General features: G+C 51.5%; 1 long non-coding RNA gene and 1 pseudogene across 1 annotated transcript in view; both read left to right on the forward strand.

The window, feature by feature from the left end:
- Positions 1-21,394, forward strand: part of LOC140680456 (uncharacterized) — a 41,841-nt gene that overhangs the window by 4,134 nt on the left and 16,313 nt on the right. The gene's annotated exons all lie outside the window — the stretch shown is intronic.
- On the forward strand, positions 7,440-20,390 carry LOC121468887 (uncharacterized; annotated as a pseudogene).

Raw genomic sequence — 21,394 nt, forward strand, 5'->3', positions numbered from 1 at the left:
CTAGACAGAGCTCAGCAGAGCGGACAAAGTGTATTAGAGATAAGGGAAAATAAACGGCCCTGAGAAGCAAAGCTCCACATCTCGACTCCTTCTCTGGCCCCGCGCGGGCTGGGAGAAAAGGACTTTTCACAATCTCGGGGTCAATAGGTTCATTCATATTCATTCTGCTGATTTCGCATTACACTTACAGCTAGTTACACTTGTACTTGGTTTGTGTTGGAAAGTACAGAAAGAAGTCTTGGGTCACTCTGGGCTGTTTGTTTCAAGGTCTGAGGAGTCTTTCTTATCTCTTATCTCTTTAGCTTGGAAATTTGCATTCTTTCTCCTTAGTTGGGGTAGTTTTGCTAGTGCTGCAGTTATTAGACTAATCAGCATATTCTGCTTATGTTAGCAAGCTCAAAGTGGCACATTTCACCTAAATCCAAATGGATTTCTACCTTGTTAAATTTTCACTCTGTCTCAGTGTTGATGTCCCCAAGTGTCCCCAGCAGGTGACGCGTGGCCAGGTGGGCCCTGGCCTCCCACAGCTGCTCAGCCTCGGCCATTGTGGCCACCAAGGCCACATGGAAATCAGAGGAACCGCTGTTGTCCCCTCCAGGGTGGCCTCGATGTCCCTGAGCCGGCGCTGCAGCTCCCAGAGGAACGCGGTGGCTTCGTCACACGCGGCCACCAAGTCCCCCAGCAGCCCCAGGTACAGCTCCAGCCGCTGTCCCCTCCCGGTGGCCACATCCCTGCAGGCGTCGCGGGGCTCGGTGGCCGCCTTGGCCAGCCGGGCCCAGCTGTCCATGAGCCTGTCCAGCACACGCCTGGCGCTGGCCAGGGCTCTCACACAGGCCCAGGTGGTCCCTGGGGTGTCCCCGAGGTTGGCCAGGGTCCAGCCCAGGGAGGGGACAGGGCGGTGGCCCAGGGAGGGGACACAGTAGTGGCACAGGGTGTCCTGGAGGTGAAAGATCAAGGTCCCCAGAGCCACACGCAGGAACTCTGGGGACATGGCCAGCAGCACCTCCCTGTGCGGCCTGGCCACGGTGGCCATCACTTCTCTCAGGGTGGCCAAGCATTTCCTCTAGCTGCTGAGGGGGGTACAGGGGAGGTGTCAGGGGCCTGGTGACACTTGTGGCCTCCTGCGGTGGGCCCTGTGCCCTCCCGGGGTCCCCTTTGTCCCCTCCCTGGAGGGCTCTGCTGTCCCCTCTGTCCCTTTGTCACCCCCTCGTCCCCCACTCTCCCCCCCTGCCACCCTCAGTCCCTGTTGAGGAAGATGAAATGGGAAAGCCTTATAAATATGATTGCCTGGCAAAGAATTTGGAAAATAGAGAGACTGAGATGAGAAGGAGCTTTGAGATGCCGGACCTTGGTTGCTGAGTAATGAGATAACAGTAGTGTGGCCAGTGGAAGGCAACCCCCCTTTTTGACCTACAGACAGATCCAAGGGTCAGTCAGAATGTTCTGTCTCATCCCTCAAAAATGAATAGTTTATCCCACATCTGTAACCCTCCCCTGAAGTATCATGTATCTGTAATCCCATTGGTCCAAAGTCTTACTCCGCACCCACTCTGAAGCCCCCTTGATAAGGCGTACCCAGGAGACCAGGGGCCCTTCTTCTGCCCTTCTGCCCTCCCCTTCTCTCTTGGAGCCTCTTTTGGAACTCTCTCTCTCTATCTCTCCCTGCCCCCACTCCTTGGGGCGTGCTCCAAGCTGTGGCTGGCAGCTCCCAGCAGGGCCCCACAATAAACCTAAGACCTGACTTCAGAGATCTCTCGTCCCCATCCGTCCCGGCTGTCCAGGAGTCCAACGCTCTCTACACCAGCCCAGGACCCAGGACCCCCTGAAACCTGCCCTGGTCCCTTCCTGGCCTCTCCAGGACCCACCAAAGCTTTTCCTGTCCCTCTCGGGATCCCACAACCCCCTTCCAGTTGAGCCCCACCGCCCCAGGACCCCCAAACCCTCTCCCAGTCCCTTCCCAGCACCACCAGGACTCACCCAAACCCCTCCCAGTCTCTTTCCAGCACAACCAACCTCATCCCAACCTCTGCTTTTCCATCCCCAATCTCCTTCCAGCTCCTCCAGGCTCTCTCTGATCCCTCCCAGTCACACCCAGCACCCCCAAACTTCCTCCCAGTGCCCATCAGGACCCCTGGAACCCCATCTCACCCTCCCCAGTATCCTTCAAAGCTCTTCTCAGCCCTTCCAGACCCCAAAGCCCCTCTCCCAGTTTAAACCAGGCTCTTTCCAACTTCCTCCCAGTTAGTCCCAGCACACCCCAATCCCCCTCCCAGTCCCGCCAGTGCCTCCCCCCCTGTCCCCACTGCTGTGGGGGCCGGGCTGTGCCCCAGTGCCGGCTCGGGGTGCTCCAGGCTGACGTGCTCCACCTGGCAGCTGCAGGTGACCCCGCCCTCGGAGTGGGGGGGTTTCCAGCAGCACCAGGAGCTGGTGGGTCCAGTCCCTGTTTGGGACCATGTTGGTGGCCACCACATGCCCCAAGAGCTCCTGCTGGCCCTGGAACCACCTCAGCTGGATGTGGGCAGGGTAGAAATCCCTAATGGGGCAGAGCAAGTGGCCAGGATTGGGCTGGGAGCTTGAGGGGCCCAGCAATATAGACACAGTGGGATGGGCCCTGGGAGAGTTTGGGAACACACTGGGATCAGCTGAGGGGAACTGGGAGAGATGGGAGAGGGCTGGTGTGGCATTGAGAGGGACTGGGAATGAAATTGGATAGGGTGGGGGGAGACTGGAAGAGAGGGGAGGTCTGTGATTGGACTCAAAAGGATTTTGAATGGACTGGGAGGGTGTTACTGTCGAGGCAGGATGGGAATGAGAAGACTAACTCAGAAGGCTGTGAGAGTAAAGCTCCGGTTTATTCAAAATACCCTGGTCTTTATACAGAGCTCCATGAGGACCAAATCCGTTGGTCCTGAAGTGAAAACAGCCACACCATTGGTGCAGAGTGCTTGACGCACAGTGATAGAACTTAACTATAAACAATGTGAGTAACAAGAGAGATAGAGAATTATTTACATTCTTTTCCAAACTCTTTCCCAGTCTTCTGCCTGGCTAGAAACTCTCTGTTTCTCTCTTTTACTGAATCTGAGACCCACAGGAGGGCACTGGGAGAGAGGGTGGAGGTCTGGGAGTGGAGTTAGAGGGACTGAACAGACTCAGAATGGAATGGCTGTGGACTGAGAGAAACTGGGAGAGACTCTGGGGACCCTGGGATGGGCTGTGAGGATGGGAGAGACTGGGATGGACTGGGAGAGCCACTAGAGTCCTTTGGGGTGAGGGGGCAGCAGGCACAAGGAGGGCTGGGGGCTCTGGGGCGATTCCCAGGTCTCGGGGGTCTGGCAGTCGAGGTGACCCTGAGAATGCAAAAGTCCTTGCTTCCCAGCCCGCACAGCCAAAGAAGAAGTCGGAATGCATAGGGTCGGCTTCTCAAGGCCGTTTATTTTCTCTTCTCTATAACATGCTTTCTAAAGGAGCTGCGCTCTGTGTAGCAGGTCAGTCTGCGGCAGACTCCCACCCCCTTGGGCTGGTGTTACCATTTTACACTAAAAACTGCCTGTACGATGTTTACATTAACGTGCCAATATGTATAATTTTTGTTGGACAGTGTGTCTCTACCTTCAACCAATAGAAAGGTGTAACCATCACAGCAAGACCCTCACTGAGCACCGGGACTGGGACCGGACTGCCCCTCAAACCCCAGGAATCTCCCGGGTACTGGGATCCCCTGGGATCCACCGGGCCCCCCCTCGTGCACCGACCGCCCCCGAGCACCAGGCCCAGACCCCCCTTTGTGCCCCCCACCCATCACGGGGTTTCTGCCCCCTACCCTTTGACCCCCCAGAGCCGCGGGACCCCCGGGAACAGCGCCGGGACCGGGGGGGCCTAGGGATGTGAGAAATGCATTCCTAAAGGATTCCCAAAACCTGGCAGAAAGCTCATACTGCCTTGGACTTGTCCATGCAAACTCTGAGATTTTATTGTGCCAGCGAGCAGCTGCAAGGAATTATCAATAATCAATATCAGTATGAGCACCTGAGCAAAATGCTGGTGGTCAATAGGAACCTGCAAAAGGCAATAGAGAAATGCAAAAGCCAGTAAAGAAATGCAAAAAGCCAACAGAGAAATGCAGAAGCCAGTAGAGAAATGCAAAAAGCCAATAGAGAATTGCAAACGCATTCACAGTGTTAGAAATGAGAAGCTTGACTCAGCCAATATATCAAGCAGCAATTCAATTTATTAATTTATTAATTAATATGGTAATGTATGAGCAAAGACAGCACTGGGTACAGTGGTGGGGGTTTCCCCCCCCAGCTGCACACTGATTGCTGAGCTTGCTGGTATTTATTGATCATATTCATGCATATTCATAAACTTTTCTCAGCAGTTTCTATTTCCAATTTTTGACGTCACAATTCTTTACTTCAGGATTGTAAATCTATGATGGTTATGTTTAGTTCCTGTGAAAATGCATATTTTATGATTGGATTTTCATAAATATTACAATTAATATTTTCTGTGTAATATTAGAAAGTTATGCTGTGTTAATTCTCTTAAGTAGTGTGTTAATATATTTTTAGGTTATAACACAATGTTAAAATCAAAACTATGCTATGTAAGATACTTTTTAACCAGCTTAAGAAAGAGGTGAGATAATCAAGAAATTCTTCACACAGAGAAAATAGTGACAGGGCACATAAAGAGTTACAGCCCCCTTATCAGAAAAGACAAACATTCTTCCACCTTCTCTCCTTCTTTATGGAACCACCAGGATTAAGGGGAAGAAGTTGACAAAAACCAGAAAAGTTCCTAATTTGCAAGGAATTTATGCATCATGTTTAAGATCTATGAATATGCAACAGGCTATTGCTTTTAAGGGTTATTCCTTTGTTCAAGGCATGTTTTTGGCAGCTTAGTGCCCAAAAACATCTGGGTGTCTGTAATTCCATGCTTTTTTATTGTATTGTAATTGTCCTAGTTCTAAATTTTTATTACTCTAATTATATTAATATTTTTAGAACCATTTTATTATTATTAAACTTTTAAAATTTTAAAAACCAAGTGATTGGCGTTTGTCACAGTTCCTTTCCAATTTCTATACTCTATTGGGATCTGTTCCAGGTTTCAATATCCCAGGATGTGTGTCCCAGATGGTGGGGTCCTTCTTTGTGATGTGGGGTCCAGCTTCTATTTCCTAGGACCTTTAATCTGTGACAGTGATGTCCAGCTTCCCTTTTCGAAATCATTAATCAGTGACATTGATGTCCATCTTCTCTTCCAGGAGATTTTCACCGTTTTGTTAGGAGCTTGGGATAGGTTCACTTCCCTCTTTTGTTTGAATCCTTTATATAATCTAAAGCTACAGTTTAAAACCCTTAATACAAAGCAACATTCTAAAGTTATAAATCAAATACTCTTATTACAACACAGCTTATGGCTTATAATTGTTAATTACAAACAAAAGATTGGTTCAAAAGCCTTCTTCCATGCTTTCCTCTGTCATTTATTAGAACACATTTTTATAACTGCCCCATGGCCGTGTTCCACACATTTCACAATTACAATTCCACAGGTTACCTTGATTTACCTGACATGAAACACAACTTTGTATTTCACAATTCTGCCTTTTCCCTTCTCCCCGTCTCTTCCTCTCCTTGTCCTTCCTACCTGCAGCACTGAGCTGCAGACAGAGACCAGGGAGAACAAATCCCTGCCACAGAACCTCATGGAAGAGGCCATTTGGAACGGCTCCACGGCGCAGGAATCCAACAGGGAGGAAAAAAGATCCCACACAAGGAGGGGCTGCAAACCCAGCCCGGGGAGCTGTGAGGAGGGAAAACCCTCCCTGTGCTGGGAAGGGTGTGCGGAATGTGAGAAGAGCTTAAGGCAGAGCTCAGCCTACTCCTGGCACCTGCAAAGATGGCGGTGCTGGATGCAGAGATCCAAGGGGATGCAGAGATCCCCTTGCAGATCCAAGGGGATGCAGAGATTCCCCTGCAGATCCATGGGGATGCAGAGATCTCCCTGCATATCCCTGGAGATGCAGAGATCCCCCTGCAGATCCATGGGTGTAATATATGATTTAAAATAAATTCGTGCTCAGCACTAAAAAAAATATGGTATCTTTTAAAATGGAATCAAGTGACAAGAAAGAGCAATATACACAAGATTAATTCCTGCCTCAGAGGATGGTTATTCTGAAAGATTATTCAATCTAGAAGATAACCATTGAATGATAAGATGAATAGTTGTTGCCAAACAAGATATTCGAGAGGAATACCATCTAACAAGATTTCAGCAATAAAAACTCTGCACAAGGAAAGAACATGCATTAATATGTGGAAAGGGGCAAGATAGACGAGAGGGAACAGGAAGACCACCTGGAATCCTGCTACATCTGAAAACAGTATAAAGAAGACCCTGCAGAATCAATACGTTGTGGACTGCCAGCGTTACAGGGCTGCATAGCCTGAACCCAGTTCACCCAGCAACAATTGCCTGGCTCGGCACTGTTTTACTTACAGCTTTTGCAATTTTTATTTTGACTTGATTTAATAAATTCCTCTAATTAGTAATTGGCTGATTCATTTATAACAATGGGGATGCAGAGATGCCCCTGCAGGTCCATGGGGATGCAGAGATCCCCCTGCAGCCCCTGGAGGAGCCAGGCTGGAGCTCGGGGATGCCTGAGAGGAGCTGTGACCCCGCGGGCAGAGGGGCCCCGCTGGAGCAGCCTGGCCTGGCAGGACCGAGCCCGTGGCACAGTGACCCACGCTGCAGCACTTGGAGGGGGCTGTGCCCCAGGGGATGGACTCGGCTCGGAGAAGTTCCTGGAGAAGTCTCGGCTGGGAGAGAGCGCAGGGTGCAGCAGGGAACGACTCCTGTCCCTGAGCAGAGGGAGAAGCCGCGGGGGATGAGCTGAGCACGGCCCCATTCCCTGTCTCCTGCCCTGCCGGGGGAGGAGGTGCAGCTGGGAGCAGGGAGCCGTGGGGAAAGCTGCATTTAAGGTTCTGCACTGACTTCTCCTCATCCTGCTCTGAGTCTTTGGAGTTTTCTGCCAGAAATCTCTCCCCTCCCCCGCTCCCCCACAGGGCTTTGGGCAGGTTTCCCTTTTTGGGGGAAATCAAAGCGAAGCAGCGATGCACTAATGAGGGGCAGGAGAAGTGAGGCTCCCGGGCTTCCCGCAGAGCCGGAGGCACGGAAGGCGCAGGGCCGGGAAAGCCGTGGCGGGAGGTGCGGAGAAGTTTGTTTGTGTGGGCAGCTCAATCCCGCCTCGGGCCCGGGCCCGTCCCGGGGCTGTTGCTCATCTCCGGCTTTGCCCTCACGCAGCGCGGGGGGCCCTGAGAGCGCGGGGCGAGTCTGGGCCGTGCGCAGAGCCCGCCCCCAGCTCGCTGCCATTGGCCGCTGGTGCCGTCAGTCGCGGTTGCGGCGCGCTGATTGGTGGGAGCGGGACGCAGCACGGCCCCGGCGGCGGGCTGAGGGCGGCCGTGGGCGGGCAGCGGCGCCATTGGCGCCAGGAGGGTCTGTGCGGGCCCGGGAGCGGCGGCAGCGGCCGGAGCGCGGTGAGGCGGCGTCGGCGGAGCTCGGAGGCGGCCCCGGCGCAGGTGGGAGCCGCGCTGGGTTCTGCGGGGGCTCGGGGCTGGCTGCGGGCGGAGGGGGCGGCAGGGGGCTGCGGCGGGTCGGTGGTGCCGTGTCCGGGCCGTGCCGGCCCCGGGCTGAGGGCGCGGCGGGAGCGGCTGCCCGCGGTCTCCTTCCCGCCGGGGCCTGGGCAGGAGCCGCTGCCGGAGCAGCGCTGGCTCGGCCCGGCTGCTGTGGGTAGGACCGAGGGGGCTGCCCCGCGGCCGGGAGCGTGCGGGGAAATTCCCGTCGCCGGAAGTTTCTGTGGCCGGAGGAGAGCGAGGAGTCCTGTAAAAGTGACTTTATTGCCGAGCAGGGGGAGAGGCCGTGGGGCATTTGCCGTGCGCTCTCTGCCATGGTTGTAGTCCGCAGCCTCCTTTTTATCCTCCCCGGCCGCATCTCCCTCTGCCTTTGCCCACTGGCTGAGGTCCTTGGAAGGTTCAGACTTCCTGATGCGCCTGCTGCCTGTCCTCGTTAATATGCACCCTCCTTTTGTATAACAGCCGATATTCATGGCTCTGTTAAGTCTTTGTTCTTCTCCTCGAAGTTCAGGAATGTAGCGGGACTTTGAGGAGCTGTCTGGGCTAATTTGTGACATTTATTGGAACTGATGGTTTCTCCTAGTTACTTCCTTATCTACAAGTGCTTGGCCCTATCTCCGGGCAGATTTACTCCTTGACTCTGTTTTGTTCTTCCCGGGTCCTCTTTGGTTTTGGGATTATTCTCGGTGCCCTCATTCCCTGTCCTTTTGTAGGCGTTTGTGGATCAGGAGGCCTGGCTGCCACCTGCATCCCCTGGCTCAGCTGCTGGATGAGCTGCACTGCCAAGGTGTGGAACATGGTAAAAAGATGAGAGTTGCTGCAGCACAGAAGAGGAGAAGCAGCATTCGTTTAACCCCTGGTGTGCCGGGGAGCCACGAATGTGTGTCCCATTCCCATCCTTTCCATGTGTGGACCAATACATAAACTGCTGTCCTATTTCCTTTCTCATCTTTTTCAGCGCTTTCCTTTGTCAACTCTTTGCCAACATCAGTTTGAGTAATTTATTTTCCCCCAGACTCCTGTTTTTTTCTGCTCACAGATAATCTGATCCCATCCCCTGGTGAAATGTCATATTCCTCATTTCAGTGGCTTGGTCCGCAGGAAGGTCAGGAGCTGGAGGTTTCTGGTGGGTTCTTATTTCGAGGACAGCTTGTAATCTAATGCCATTTAATTGATAAATGGGTTCTCTGCCTCCTGATATGAATTTGTGAAAAACACCAATCACTTGGTTTTTAACATTTTAAAAGTTTAATAATAGTAAAAAGGTACAAAATATAATAAAACAATTAGAGTAATAAAAATTTAGAGTTAGGACAATTACAAGACAATAAAAAGCAAAGAATTACTGAGGTCACGATGCTCAGGCACTTAAGCCAAGACGAGCATACCTTGTGAACTAAGGAATCACCCTTAAAACAATACACAATTAGCTTCTTCTAATAAGAAAACCATAACTTTCTTTTCTCTGGAAAATTTAGGTGTTCCTTGAGTGAGTATCTCATTCCTTAAACTCCCCCCCCCCCATGCTTAGTTTCTCTTTTAACTACTAAACCTTCATTTTATCTACAACGCTACATTTACCATACTATTAAAATGTTAATACAGCACAACTAATCAATATAACATAAGACATATAGTAACTGTTATAAATGAAAATTTGTCCAGCTAAATTATTATGAAAAATAAAATATTTATTTTGCAATCGAATTTTATCTAGCCAGCCACAAGAAAAGAACAGAGCCGAGTCTGGGGTCGGCCCTGGGTGTGCAACAAGGAGTCAGCCTCAGCAGAGGTTTTCCTCCATGCCCACACACCTCCATCCTGGCACAAGCGCGGGTTTTATAGGGAAAATTCCGCCTAAGGCCAAGATTTCGGCAATCAGTCTTTTCTTCTTTTCAGAGTCCATATGTTAATAAGATTTTCTTTTTTGGTGATGAGGGAGAACAAATCAGTGACTGGAGTTTGTTGAATCCTTTGATGAAATTTACAGGAACGCTGTATTCACATGTATCTGCCTCAGGATTTCCATGATATCCATCTCGGGTCGTTCATGCTAACGATCAGCACCTGGGGTTTCTGTATCTCCCCAGACATGGCCCATCTCCTGGGGAGCTGTACCTTCTTACTTGTAAATCAGTTTCCAATCTACACCCGGTCTCACCTGCGCCTGTGAGGGGGGAGGAATCCTAATACAAACATGTATACTCTAACAAATATTCAATATCACATATATCCTATTAGAAATGGCACGAATTATATCTACTACACATAACAGTAACTATCTGCGTAAAGCCATAAAATATGCATTTTTAACAAATTTGTTGAGGTTCCCAGGGGCTGGTCCATGGTGTTGTAGGATTTGTTCTAGTGGCCCTTCATCTTTTCCCCATATTTGGGCGCTCCCTCAAGCTGGGGCTGCATGGATTGACCGCATTTTTCTAATTACATCATCAAATACTTGATTTCCAACTGATTTCCTTGAACTTGTTCTAGCAAGAACCCCAGTGCTCTGATACACCCTGTACAGCATATGTTGGAATCTGTGGTATTGATGATTCTGAAATTGTGGAAAGTCTCTGTCTTTCTGCCCCATTGCCAAAGAAGAAGTCATAATTAGTCTGTGCTGGTTTTCAAGGTTGTTTATTTTTGCTTATCTATCACATGTTCTGCTGCCCTGCTGCAGGTCTGTCCTGCAGGGCAGCGTGTGGGGCTCTGCCCTCAGTGGGATGTTACAAACATTATATACCAGAAACTACCTGTGCTGTATTTACAATAACGTGCCAATATCTGTCACCTACGTTGAACAGTGTGTGCCCAGCCTAAACCAACAGAAAAATGCCAACATCACAGTGAAACATGGAGGGCATGAAGAAGGAGAAAAAGAACAAGACACGCCCAATTTCCTCCATCTTGTCCCCTTTGGACCCCTAATCTAGAATCCTAAAATTTTACTTTTGCACCTGTGCCATACTTAATTGTTACTTATATCAAACACTCAAGAGCTTGTAATTCATCCTGTAAGATTGAAAACTCTTTTCCATGGACAGAGATCAGAGACAGTGTCTCTTGGGGCTCTGTACAGGGGTGTTCCTGACACCCTGCCAGGGTCCCAGCCCTGCCAGGGCAGCCAGAGGGATGCCGTGGATTCCGACAGCATAGACTGTGACAGCAGATGTTGGAGTGGGCAGAGGGATGATCCGCCCCCCCCCCCCCTTATTTTAGTGAAGTCTTCACAACATTCTCCATTTGCTGTTTCCCTTTGCAGCTTCACCCACTTCTGTTTCAGAGTCAGAGATCCTCACCATGGGCTCTGCCTTCAGCCCTGCAGATTCCATCTGTGCAAGCAGGCAGAGCTTGGGGTGAGGGGCAGAAGGAATCAGCCAATTCCTGACCCAGGGAAGAAGAGCCAGGTTCATTGTCCCCACTTTTCCCCAGCAGTGTTAATTTGCATTTATAAAGCTCCTCTCTTGGCTGCCTGTTTATGGGTTAAGGGGTCACCTTTAAATCTCTTCTAGTTTTGCAAAGTGCAGCCTAAAGGTGAACGTCGAAAAACCCAGACCAAAATTTTGGTATCTCTAAAAGCCCCGCATAAACATACACAAAAAAATTCCAAGGCAATTAAGTGTTTTCTACTTCTCCTTGGAGCAAAAACTCATTCCCACATCCCTGACTGAAACCTAACCGGCAATATAGAAGTGGGATTATTACAAAAAAATTCTCTAATGTAATAAACTTTGTACTTGAACTTAAGGAAAAAGAAAAACTCCACCAATATGTTTAGTGTTAGATTCAAGTCATTCCTTGATTCTGGCCAGGATGTGCTGCAGAAATCATTCCATCCCCACAAAGCACGGGTGTGCAGCGAAAATCATTCCACGACACGTGGGTTTTACTCGCTTTTTCCCAAACTTAAAACAGTCTGAACCAGTCTAAATCTAGTGGTTTAATGTTTTATTGTTTCAAGTTTTGCAGTTTTTAGTATTTGGTTTCCTATTGGACCCGGATTTCTTTGCTTCTGCTGTTAATGAGGTGCGAAGCTCTGGATTTCCTTCTCAGCCTTTGGCAGACCAGGTGTCTGCGGCTCTGGGGGGGCAGTGTCTGGGGTAGGTGTTGGTCACTGTTAACTGCTGGGGTTGATGTTTTGCTGCTGGTTGTTATCTTTGTGGGTATCTTTTGGGCCATTCCCAGTGTGTTGAGATGTTAAACTCATCTCCATGGAGTGGTGCAACATCCCTTAACAAAACCATTAACATTTCTTTCCCCAGGGCCAAGACAAACCAAGCCAGAGTAGAGAAATCAAAGGTTAACAATGTTAAAGTCTATGAGCTGGTCTATTTTCCATCAATGCCATGGCAGGCAGGGCAGTGTGTGAGTGTAAGTGAGAGCCAGAGTGGAATTGTCCCGTGCTCTTGCCCAGCAGCTGTGGCAGGGCAGGCCCAGAGAGCCCTGAAGCTGCAGCAGTGGCAGCAAGGGCTGTCCCCGGTGGCTGGAGCTGCCAAAGGAGCGTGGCCAGGCCGAGGATTTCAGCAGAGGATGTGTGGGCAGGCCCAGGGCCTTGCCCCGCTGTGGAGCCCTGGCTGCTGCTGCGCTGCCTTCAGTGCAGCTCAGTGGGGGCCTCCCATCCTCCTGCTGCAGGCGGGAAGTGCAAATCTCCGGGGCTGCAGAGACCTGGAGCCGAGGCTGAGGGGTCCCCCCGTGCTCAGCTGTGCTGGCGGCTGTTTCTGGCCTCGGGGCCACTTGGCACGGGCCACGCCACTTGGCCACCAGTGGTGCTGCTCTGCACTCCTTAGGCAGGAGCCGATGTCCTGCTTGGATGTTGGCAACAGCAAAGTGCCAAGGCAGGCTCTGTGCCAGCCCAGCTTCCTGGGGGAGAGATTGCACCAGAGACAGGATTCTGGCCACAAACTGCTTTAAATGTGCATTCCTTAGCTGCACCCTGCACTAGGTGGAGAATTCCCAGGGTAAGGAATTCCCAAGGTCAATTCCAAGGGGAAATGATTGAAAATCTGCTCTAGGTCTGACTCTTCTTCTTGCCCAAGCCAATGGCAAAAGCCATAGCCATGGCATGTTGGTTTCTATCCCCAGCTTCCAGAAGTGTTTCTTTCTTTCCCCATTCATTCTTTGTACCCAGCCTGAGCTCTGGGGGTGCCAGGGGTTATGGAGATCCCATTGTATTCCTAAAGCTGCCATAACCCCCTGGAGGATCTTTCCTGTAAAATGAGTTCTGCTGTCTGAGTCTGTTGCTTCCACAATCCTTTTTATATGAATTACTTTTTTAGAGGTACCCTAATAAGTGATCCAGTGGCTGCTGAGCAATCAGAATTGCTTTTGCCCCCCTGTTAGGTGAGATGGTGTCACCAGAAGATATTGAAGCCTTCCTGCTCAGGGCATTTCAGTGCCCGGCTCTTACAAGCACACACAGCTGTGCTGGTTGAGCTGACCATGGGGGGTAACCTGCGCTTTGTCTGATTCCCTTTCCTCAATAACAGCGTGTCTTGGGACTCTTTTCCCTTCTGCTGCCCTTGAAGAGCCATCCACAAAGACATTTTCTGCCTCAGGCCAGGCAATGTCTCCTGAATCTCTCCCAGGCTGGGTCTGGAGCTGTGTCACTTGAATGCAGTGCTGGGTTTCTTCCCAGCCCCTCTGGGGGCTGTTCAAACAGGAGGCTGGGTTAAACCCTTCCCCTGTCCTCAGTTCTGAATCCTCCTGTGCCACTGAACAAGTTTCATACTGTAATAACCGAGCACTGCTCATCCATTGCGAGGCTCTTTTGGTTATCAAAGCTTGAACTTGATGGCAGCCTGGAACAGTTGGAGATCCTGTTGTCATCAGGTTTTGGGCCTCGGTTCCCGTTGAAGCTGTGTCTGCACAATTCTGCAGACGAGGCCACTCTGGCCACTGGGTGAAACATTTTGGCCCAAGAATTCCTTTGGCCTGGCCCTATTTAACATTCACCTACAATTCCAATTTCTTTTCTGAGTCTGGAAGAGCCAGAGCTGAGGCATCAATAGTTTTGGCTTTTCATTTTCTCAAGTTTTGCTCTTTCTCCTGTCCATACCACAGCATGGAGGCTGTCTGGGGTTAAAAAGTCCTACATTGTTCTGGCTGGAACAGAGAATCCTCAATTCAGGCTGTGTAATTCCGTATTAAACTTCAGAATTGTCTCAGCTCCTTTTTGGTCGTGGGTAATGTTTCTTCTGAGATTGCCCCGAGGCTCTCTGGGTCAATCCACCACAAACCTTCAGTCAAAATATGTCTCAAGTATTAAACCTTTTTCTCCACCATTTGCACTTTTTTTCAAATACTCGAAAGATGATTTTTAGCGCGAAAATTCAGCCATTTCACAGGGTCTTTGTCTACCACTTCTTCTTCCCCTCCTCATTGGAGCCATCTGATTCCCTGAGTGGCAGGATAGGAGTGCTGTAGGGAGACATCCCTGGCTCCAAAAGCCCTGCCTTTAGAAGGGACTCCATACCAGGCTGTGAGCCCTTCCTTCCCTCCCCTGGAACATGGTGTTGCTTTTAGACATCACTTGTCCTGGTTGCTTCCAAGTAATTTGGAGAGGCTCCGAATCAAATTTTCCCTCTTTCCCTGGGGCTGCCCACACCTCTGGGTTCCCTTCAGCATAGTCCTTTCCAGACATTTGACACAAAGGTGCAGCAGCAATAGCCTCTGTATCACCTTTTACAATATTACAATGCCACCATCAAATGCCTTCCTAGATATATACAATCAGAGTAGGAAGAAAAATAAATTAGTTTATTTCACACCTATCCCCCACAGCTCCTAATAGTGATCGTACAAATTATACCAACTCAGCTTTCCCATTTATTCCCTTAATAATGAAAACATTCCTTTACAATTTTCCCCCCTTAGGTGTAAGATTCAGAGTGGATGGAGAGGCCCTTGTGTCCAACAGGAGAGGCCTCCTCTGGATGCAGACCCAGCCTGAATGTTCTCCAGGGCTGCAGTGTGGTGGGTCCCCGGTGGGATGGGAGCTCAGAGAGCCCTGACAATCCATGTCCATGCAGGGGTGGACTCGCTCCTCCTGAGGGTGCTGCTGTCTGTGCTTGCAGTGTCCTTGTGGGCTGCAGCTGGAGCCCCGACTCCTTCCCAGGGGCTGTTTGGGTGGGCTCTGCCCTGGCCAGGAGGGCAATGCCTCTGCCAGGTGCTTGTGTCCGATGCCGTTCCCTGGGTGCTGGGGCCCCCTTGGGCCCTGGGGTTGATCCCTCAGGGGCTGTGGGAACTCTGCCATGGCCTTTGCCTTCAGCTTGGCCTTTTGCTCATCCCTTCTTGCCTTCAGCTGCTGTGCCTTTGTGCCCAAGTGCTGCAGGGCCTTCTTCTGCCACTCCTGCAGCCCCGGTCACTGCCTGTGGGTGCTCATCCTCTGAGAGCTGCTGAGCTTTCTGCAAAATCTTTCCTTTCTGCAGGGACCCAAGCCGAATCCTTAAGAGAAAATCCTGATCCTTCCATGTGCACTCTGCGTTTCCCAGATGTTGCTTTGTTTTGCTCCTTGTGCTCAGGGTCCCCTGCACAGCCCGTGTGGCAGAGCCGGTGCCTGTCCTGCCGCAGTGTCCAAAGGCGGCCCCCCCGGCGGGCAGGGCCGGCAGCTCCCTGGGGCCGGGCAGCGGCCGGGGCGTCCCGCAGCCTCCTGGGGGCCGGGGGCCACTGCCGGCCCTGCCCGGGGCTGGTGGGCTCAGGCAGCGCCCAGCGCTGAGCCCCGGCTGCCCCACAGCCCCGGCCCGGCCCCGCAGCTCCCCACAGGCCCCCAGCCCGTGCTCCCGGTCCTGTACCTCTGCGCCCGCTGCTGCCGCTGCCCACCACAGAGAAACCCCCTGGCATCCTGTTCTCATTCTTTTTCTCTCCTGGTGATTCAAAGTATGAGCTGGCAAATTGTGAGGATAAGACCCTGCTGAAAAACATCCCAATCCTGAGTATTTTTCTGTTCCTTCTCTTTTCCATCGTCCCTTGTCTTACCACATATATTCCTCCTTCTGCTTCTTGCCTGAACCATATATCTGCACACTCCCCTTCACCTGATCCCTTCCCAGCACGCCAACACCATCCATCCTCTGTTGTCCAAATTCCTTTGATTTATAAAAAAAAATATGGATATTGGTCTACTACCAATATCCAAATGTGATGGACAAAAACTCTTAACAGTTTAAAGTTAGAAAGTGTGTGTTTTTTCAACGCCGGGCAGCATGCGGGATAGCTCCCAAATACACACTGCGCCTTCCAGGTGATTACAGAGTCCTTTTATCCATACAACTATTGAATACCCAAAATAAAAATAAATATTCATAATTCTGGTACATCCCATTCCCCTGCTTCGTATGCTAATCACTCCAGAAGCTATTAAGCATGCGTAGTTTGTCCCTTGAAATGGGTCGGTGGTCCCTTTCACGGGGAGGGGTCCAAAAATGAGGAAGTTAATGAAGACTTCCTCGTTCTGACCTTTCTACCTTTTCAATTCAAATATGACAAATGAACTCTTGGTAGAACTCCCATTCCTTGTCTTCAATTGGTTTCAGAACAGAGGAGGCCCACAATTGTCTTATTTTCCTAAAATGTATTTGTCAGTTTCTATATTCTTCATTATAATCCCAGCTAACTAAACATTGTGGTAGCAAGCAATCAATTATTAGTTAACTACTAACTGCTAACTTCATCAAGGCTTACTCATTTAATTTAATTAACTCTAGTAAGGCTTATTTTTAACTAAAATCTTAGCTCCTCTAAAATCTCTAAATTCCTTAAAATTTACGTTTCACCTTCTCCACTTCTCCTATTGCTCCCCTGGGTTTCCATGTCGTCAATTACCTCCGGGGGAATCTGCAAACTACCTCAACATTCTCTCAAGGGACCCTTTAGAGACATTTTGGGATCATCATCCCTTTGGCCAGGACCCCTCCTCCCTGGCTTTCCTTTTTCTCTCCTCCATGCGTGCCCTGCCATGTTCACTCTCCAAAGATCCCAGTGCACTCACTGATGAGATTTTCAGTGCTCTCTCCCTGCTGACCCTTCACAGACCCCCTGATGTGTCACTCGTCTGTCTCCTGGTCACTCCCGGGTCCCCAGTGAATGCCCGGTGCCACCGCCAGCCAAGGGAGCCGATCACCCAAAGAGGGTGAGGCACCTTCAGCTGCACTCACTGCCCGCCGCCTTGGATGGTGGAAGGAATTCGGGATGAGCCTCAGGGTGTGCTGAAAAATTGACATCACCAGAGGATTCTGTCCACAAAGCAGACAGAGGAGTCCTGTAAAAAGTAATTTCATTCCTAAAAATGGGAGAGGCCATGGGACATTCCCCATGGGATCTCGCCAATTGTTGGAGGACACAGCCTCCTTTTCATCCTAATTCTTCTGGCCACATGTCCCTCTCCCTTTTCCCATTGGCTGAAGTACTTGAGAGCTACAGACTTTCCAATCCACCTACTACATACCCCCTTCATAAATTCCCCACTTTTGTATAGCAAAAGATATTCATGGCTCTGTTAAGTTTTTGTTTTTCTTCTGGAATTTCGTGAATTGAGCGGGACCTTGGCTGAGCAGCTGTCTGTGTCATCAATTGATAACATTTTTTGAAACGGATGGCTTCTGCTGTCACTTCCTTATATAATGGTCCTTGGCCCTATCTCTGAGCAGATTCAGAGCCTCTGTTTGTAAAGACACTTTGCTCTTGTTCCTTTCATGGGGGTCCCCTGTTTGTGGGACATGCCCCCTGGAGCAGGGTGTCCCCTCTTTGCTGCAGCCGCAGCCCTCAGGCGGAGCTCAGCCAATCAGAGCCTGTGGCGCTGATGACTCACCAGTTGCCAGGCAGACTCGCAGCTCCCCGCGTTCCCCACCTGGACCCCACCTGCGCCCCCCCCCTTGGCCCCATCGCCCCCGCGAGGGGAATTTGGGGAGGTGGGAGTGGGGCAGCACCAAGGCCGGGCCCCCCCGCGCTGTCCTGGCGGGAGCAGCTGCAGTGGGGACCGAGTGCGGGCGGGAGCGGCCGAGAGCCCAGCGCTGCCCCAGCCCGACCTGCCCCAGCTCCATCCCTGCCCCTCGGCTGGGATGCTGTGGGTCTGGGGGGAAGAGGGAGCCGGCAGTGGGTGCTGGGCCTGGGGGCAGGAGGAGAAGGGAAGGAGAAGCAGGCTTGAGGAACAAAATGGTCAAACGATAGATGTGGCAGGAGAGGGTGGGATTGTGCAGGAAAATGAGGACTAGCAGGAGGAAGAGGAGTGTGAGGAAAAGCAGAGACACAGGAGGAGGAGGAGCAGAAACAGGAGGCAGCACAAGGTTCCACCCCTCCCTGTATCTGCAGCCTCCCCCCAGCCCCAGGAGCATTGCTCCGCCCCATGCAGCAGGTTACTGTGGAGGGGAATCCACGATTTTCAGGGGGTGAATATTGGTGTTTCTCAGCTTTCTGAGCTACATATTGGTTTTTTGGTTTTATGTGGCAGCTGAATCTTTATCTTTTGGAGGAGGTTTTTGCAGAGTTGTGATGTTTGGGGAGTTTTTGATCTGTGTCTTGAAGTTTTCAGGATTTTTGTGTAGTGAATGCTGTTCTCCAGGACGGTTTTGATGAATGGGGACGAGAGATCTCTGAAGGCTGCTCTTAGAATATAGGGTTTATTAGGGATGGTGAAAGATCTTGCTTGGAGCTGCCAGACGCAGCACATGGCAAGGCCCGAGGTGATGGGGGACGGGAGAGACAAAGAGTTCTAGGTGATGGGAATTCCAAGAGGGAGGAGGATCCAAGAGAGGGGAAGATCTAAGAGAGCGTCTGGCTCCTCGGAGACCCCTTATCAGGGGGCTTCAAGGTGGGCTGGAACAAGACTTGGGCCAATGGGGTTACAGACACTTGAAGCTTTAGGGGAGGGTTACAGATGTGGGATGAACCATACATTTTGGGGGGTTGAGATGGAACAGTCCATTTGACTGTTGGACCTATCTGTAGGTAAGGGTATTGTCCAGCCAGAAGTGGGGGTTGTTTTCCTCCTGGCTGTACTATTGTAAATCTTTTGCCAGGCAATTATATTTATCCATCCTTCCCAACATTTTTGGGCTGAGTCTTGGTGTTTTGGAGGTTCTTACAGACACAAGATTCCCAATGATTTTCTGAGATGAACTTGGGCAAGGAGGGATGCCCAATCCAAGGTGGTCTCCTCTTGTCTTTTCCCCCAAACCAGGATTTTTCATTCCCAGGGCGTGGCTGAATGGAGGAGGAGGAAAAGCCCTGGAGATCCATCATGTGGAGCTGCAAACCCAGCCCAGGGAGCTGCGGGGAGGAAAGAGCCCTCCTTAGCCAGGAAGGTGGGTGGAGATCCAGCCAGAGCTCGGAGCTGGTGGAGAAGCCTCATGGCAGGGAGAAGCCCCACAAGTGCTTGGAATGTGGGCAGGGTTTCAGCCAGAGTTCCCACCTGATCCAGCACCGGAGGATCCACACTGGGGAGAGGCCCTATGAGTGCTTGGAATGTGGGAAAAGTTTCAGCCAGAGCTCCAACCTGATCCGGCACCAGAGGATCCACACCGGAGAACGGCCCTTTGAGTGCTTGGAATGTGGGAAGGGTTTCAGCCAGAGCTCTGGCCTGATTCAGCACCAGGTGATCCACACTGGGGAACGGCCCTACGAGTGCTTGGAATGTGGGCAGGGTTTCAGCCGTCTCTCCAACTTGATCCGGCACCATGGGATCCACTCTGGGGAACGGCCATACGAGTGTGGGGAGTGTGGGAAGAGCTTCAGAGACATCTCTAGCCTGATCCAGCACCAGGTGATCCACACTGGGGAACGACCCTATGAGTGCTTGGAATGTGGGCAGGGTTTTATCCGGAGCTCCCACCTGATCCGGCACCAGAGGATCCACACTGGGGAGAGGCCCTACGAATGTGGGGAGTGTGGGAAGAGCTTTAGAAACAGCTCTGAGCTGATCTGGCACCAGGTGATCCACACTGGGGAACGGCCCTACACCTGCTTGGAATGTGGGAAGAGCTTTGGGCGGAGCTCAGATCTTAGAACACACCAGCGCATCCACACTGGGGAGAGGCCCTACGAGTGTCCCCAGTGTGGGAAGAGGTTTCATACCAGCTCCAGTGTCCTCCTACATGAGCGGATTCACACAGAGGAGAGGCCCTTCCGCTGCCCTGACTGTGGGAAGGGCTTCAAGCGAAACTCCAACCTTACCATCCACCGTCACATCCACACCAGGGAGAGTGTGGGGAGTGCGGGGAGAGCTTCTCCAGGAACGCAGCCTTGACCAGACTACAACAGAGGCAGCACTAAGGGAGGCCCTGTGAGAGCCCAGAGTGAGGGAAGAGCTTGGAGTGAGGGAAGAGCCTGGAGAGAGGGAAGAGAGTGAGGGAAGAGCTTGGTGTGCTGCTGCAGCTCCATCCCCCATGGGAGGATCTGGGCTGGATAATCCCCAGTGATCCCTGTTAGGCAGAGCCCTTGTGTCCCCTTATGGGGAATTAAACAGAGAGTAAAACATTGGAGCTGATAAAGGGGCCCGATATCTGAGGCTTGACTGAGCAGAAACTGTGGGAGACACAGACACAGTTTAAGTCTCCCTGGGCAAGTAGTGGCCAGGCAACATGTTGTGAGACTTTGTGATAAGGTTTCCAGGTGACCTGATGTCATGAAGAATGTGCAACCAATGGGAAATTATTATCAAAAACATATCCCTGTATAAGCACTGTACAAGTAAATCCCTTTATAAACACCTGCTCCACACAATAAAATTGGCTCTGGTCTAAACTCTGATGTCCCCGTCTCTCCATGGTGGATTACCCCTGTTGTGGGTGATCCCTGTTGTGTAGGGGGAAGGTGTTGGAGGGATTTCTTTCCCTTCTCCTTGTGCTGCCGTGGTTTGGTTGGTAATAAATTCCCTCCCTGTGCCCAGGCTGGGTCTGTTGTCCCAGTGGGATCTTTCCTATTCCTTCTCTGTACTCCCGAGCCTCTCCTCAGCCAATCAGAGAAGGCACTCTAATAATTGAGCCAATCAGAGTGCACAGCGCTGATGACGCCCCAGTTGCCGGCAGTCCCGCAGCACCCAGATCTCCTCACCTGGACTCCACCCACGCCCCACCCTCGCCCCCAGCACCCTCCACCAGGGCAACTTGGGGAGGGGGAGGTGTCAGACCCTGCCCAGCGCTGGCCATGGCGTGTGTGGCGGCAGCTGGGGCCCTGCTGGTAGCACTGGAGCCCCCCTTGCTGGGGGCGCAGGGCTTCCAGGTGAGCAGGAGGGGAAGTGTTGGGACGGTGTGTAGAGAAAGGGAAATGGGGAGATGGGACCCCCAAACAGATGTTGGGGGGAGCTGGTGATTGGGGAGCTCTGGGAAAGTGGGAGGAAAATATGGAGAAGGGTGGAAGAGAGGAACTGGGACCGTGGGAAGAAAGGTCCCTTGGTGGCCGTGCGGCACTTGGGCTGCAGAGTCAGGATTGCCTCAGGACTCTTGGCTACTCTGGGCTGCTGCGGGGGGCACCCCCAGAGCTGTGTCCTGCACACGAAGGGCTGTTCCAGGAGATGGTTAAGTCTGGGTGTCACTTCATTAACGGCACTGAGCGGGTGAGGTTGGTGCAGAGGAACATCTACAAGTGGGAGCAACTCCTGCACTTGGGTGGTGATGGGGGGCTGTATGTGGGGGATGCCTCCTCTGGCGAGAATGTTGCCAGGTACTGGAACAGCAACCTGGAATGGATGGAGCACAGGCTGGCTGCAGTGGACAGGCACTACCAGTAAAAGTACAAAGTGTCCACTG

The sequence above is a fragment of the Taeniopygia guttata genome, chromosome 22 (assembly GCF_048771995.1).
Source record: "Taeniopygia guttata chromosome 22, bTaeGut7.mat, whole genome shotgun sequence".
In the NCBI taxonomy this organism is placed as follows: domain Eukaryota; kingdom Metazoa; phylum Chordata; class Aves; order Passeriformes; family Estrildidae; genus Taeniopygia; species Taeniopygia guttata.